Raw genomic sequence first — 3715 nt, forward strand, 5'->3', positions numbered from 1 at the left:
GCTGAGAACAATCATTGGCTCAATGAGTCGTACGTGTGTGGTTGGGACGTGCAATGGTTTGGTCATTGTGTTTGTTACGGATAATACAAATTACCGGCGAATCAAACTGACAAAGATGTCCATATACCTCAGAGGCTTTGCCAAAGGCAGCTACGAACACTACCTACAAATATATTCTGGCTGTTGTCCGCGGAACTGTACTTCGGTGCGCTTCTCTAAGCAATATTTCTCTTATTACAAAGCAAGCAGGTACATTACGGTACTAGCTCAAATAACTTTGTGCTTTCTTTCAGAAAACTTTATGCGTATTGCTTGCAAACAGTCATCTGGAATTCAAATAACTGACAGTGAAACATCATCTCCAACAGCTTGCAATAAACCTAATCCTCCACAAAGGCCTAGCATCGCCTACGACTGTTGTGATACTGAATGTAAGAGAATATGTATATATATATATATATATATATATATATATATATATATATATATATATATATATATCACATTATGAAGAATAGTTCAAGACTGCATGCATTTCTAAGGATAGATGGAGCATTAGAACCTTGTCTGGATACAACTCATGTAGTAAGTCCGCTTCGCGTTCGAAACCATTTCCTGAAACTTGGTTGTGGTTTGACATAAAAATGAGGTACTCGATTTCTCTATGTACTCATTGTCGTAAATTTAAAGAGATGTGTTTTAGAAACAACACTCAAATTGAAGAAGTTACTGTTTCCGATACTAACACGTCGTAGGTAGCAGATGCCTTTGCTTTATCCTCGTCACAATCAATGTCCATCGCAAGTTCGGTATCTCTAACAGTCTTTAAGCCATTGTTCATTACTATCAATCTGCCCTATTCCGTCATAAGGGGAGAGCAAGTAGATGTTCCTCTCACTGTCTACAGCTATCTTGAAACCAAGATAACCTTAAGTGTCAATTTATGTTTTTTATAAACAACTTAATAGCAAAATTTCGTTTGTCCAGGCCTTTGTTGACCTATGCCAACAGCGAGATCGAAATTATGAGCAGACAGCAAAATAAGAAACCTATTTCTCGAAGTAACAAACTACTCTGTATTACAATCAACAATCTTAGTGCTTTCTTTTTATATAGCCTAAAGGAGTTAAAGAAGAGTATAGCAAGTCACCACTCTTGTGTTCGCAAGGTAAATTGCTATTCAGGTGTACAATAGATATAATCAAACAGTTTCCTCTCCTAATATAGGTGATGACAACTTCAACTCTAAACTTCGTTCTGAAAATAACAATCGTAGTATCACATACGTCTTCTATACATTACTGCCACCCGAATTTGTCTCGACTCAGTGAGTGCAGTTGTATCAATAACTGGTTAGAAAAACGCTGCGAAATATCAAAAACTAATTTTCGCCCGTTTAAGTTAATCTACGTGGATGTTTAGCAAATTACATGGGACCCACGACCAACGGTTTGGAAAATTTGCTGCGATTACCAACAGGCTGTGGAGAACAAAACATGCTCGACTTTGCTTCTTCCATCTACATAACACGCGACCTCGACATAGTCGGTCAACTCGATTCTGCAACCCGAAAGAAAGCTCTAAAAGTTATACTAACAGGCAATATCAACAGAATGTTGAATGCAGAAAATCAATCTCACTGTTGGTAAATTCTTTTAGGATATCAGAGAGAAATGACGTATCAACGAGAAAATGGATCCTACAGCGCTTTTGGAAATAATGATCGCTGCGGCAGCATGTGCTATTTCTGTTACAAGAATACTTTGAATTCTATGTCTCTAAATTTTAAATACACTTTAGGGTAACGGCTTTTGTGTTGAGATCATTCGGTCAAGCAGACGGTCTAATTGGAATGTCAATTGACGAAAGAGTGCAGAACGAAGCTATTCAATTTGTCAAGAACAATCAGAACGCAGATGGCTCCTTTCCATCTATCTGTAGTCCAATACACAAGGAAATGCAAGGATGCAGCGGTGGAAATTGCTCTCTAACAGCTTACGTCACATTAGCTCTCCTAGAAGAAGGACTATATGCAAAAGTAATCAAAATGTTACGAATTAATGAAAAACAATTTTATAATCTCTAATGTACATAGGACCAGAGCGTCAAGTTGGCTCTTGACTATCTATCAAGCAGATGTATTGCCCAGAACTGTTACAACTCGTACAATCTCGCTCTAGTTGCTTTCACGCTGTCTAGAGCTGTTGGATATGACAAAGAAACAGATAAAGCTTTAAAGGCTCTTGAAAAGTGTGCTGTTATAGAAGGCGACCACACTCACTGGCAGTATTATATTGAAAGAGCATGTCAGAACACAATGCCGTGGTCTTATTACTGCCGGACAAGTTCATGTAAAATAGAAGCGAACGCCTACGTATTGTTGGCATTTACTAATTGATTAAAAATTGCTTAGAGCTTGCCAATAGTCCGTTGGTTGACCGAGCAACGTAATTCTCGAGGTGGATTCAAGTCTACTTAGGCATTGAACAAAATATTTATCTGTTGCCAATTGTAGGACACCATGGTTGCTCTTCAAGCTCTTTCAGAGTACGCCAAGGTTGCCGTGTCTGATGGGAGTGTCGTTGCAGAAGTATCTCTAAAGGCTAATCAACTCACACAGACTTTATCACTAGACCAATCAAATGCTATGCAAATGCAAACCGCCACAGTTAGTCGTGCAGTGACTTAAACAAAGCCCAAAATATGAGCATTCTATTTGTATATAGCTGCCAAGTCTGCCAACACCGGTTACTATTACCGCAAACGGCATTGTCGTGTGTTGGCATCAGTTGGTGTTAAGTACAACGTACCTAAACCTGACAAGACAGCCACCTTTCACGTTTCTGCCACAGCTGCATTGAAGAAAGGTGCATGCAAGTATGTTGTAACCGTTTGCAACAGGTGAGCAACCTATAACTAATAGAGACAACACATAGTTCTCCATATTTGCTTCTCTACACCTCATTTCCATTGCCGGTGGCTTAAAATTGATCCAGACACTACAAATATGGCAATAACTGAAATCACATTTTTGTCAGTTTTCAACCTATCCAAAGACAATTAAAACAAGTATGACTCTCATTTTGCTGGAATGTTTCTCCCTGCCTTAATAATAAATGTTTCTAGCTTGAGCAAAGTAAACGTTGTAACGCTAAGAGAACAGAATTCAAGGGTCGCACACTAATCAGATACTTAGAAGAGGTTCATAAATTGACATCTGAGATTGAATAAATCACATTACGTTCTAGTTTCTATTGTGAAGGTTACCCAAACCCAGTGTTGTTTTAACATAACAATGAAAAGGTCTTCGGTGGTGGAAGATCTCCAAGGTGTTCCTGTCATTACTTACAACTACTACGAGCCTGATGAAAGAGGAGGAACAATGCTGTATCCTGGGCAAGAATGTCGTTGAAGGAAAACATTCTCCTGTTGAACTCAATGTGTGTCTGTCGCTTGTGCAAAAAATGCTCTGTATACGTTGGTTGAATGAGATATCAAAACTCAATTATTGAAAACTAAATATAAAAATCGTTGAAGTGGGATTACTTCAATCGTGGTCACTGTTATTACCTCGGTAAGTTGCTACTATTTTTTAAGTCATAAGCAATATTAAAAAAGTCACCTCCACACCTACGATATATTATGACTCGTTTGTGGTGTACGTGCATTTCCTAACTTAGTAGATAGATAGTGCTACGTACCTAGTTGGGTGTAG

The 3715-nt window shown here is 38.5% G+C and overlaps 1 long non-coding RNA gene across 1 annotated transcript; it reads left to right on the top strand.

The window, feature by feature from the left end:
• Positions 1-1058: 1058 nt before the first annotated feature.
• On the top strand, positions 1059-1439 carry LOC134182767 (uncharacterized). The gene is made up of 3 exons (XR_009970415.1): positions 1059-1168; positions 1228-1352; positions 1423-1439. It is a non-coding gene; the product is annotated as an uncharacterized LOC134182767 (long non-coding RNA).
• The last annotated feature ends 2276 nt before the right edge of the window (positions 1440-3715 follow it).

The sequence above is a fragment of the Corticium candelabrum genome, chromosome 7, assembly GCF_963422355.1.
Source record: "Corticium candelabrum chromosome 7, ooCorCand1.1, whole genome shotgun sequence".
Taxonomy (NCBI): Eukaryota; Metazoa; Porifera; class Homoscleromorpha; order Homosclerophorida; family Plakinidae; genus Corticium; species Corticium candelabrum.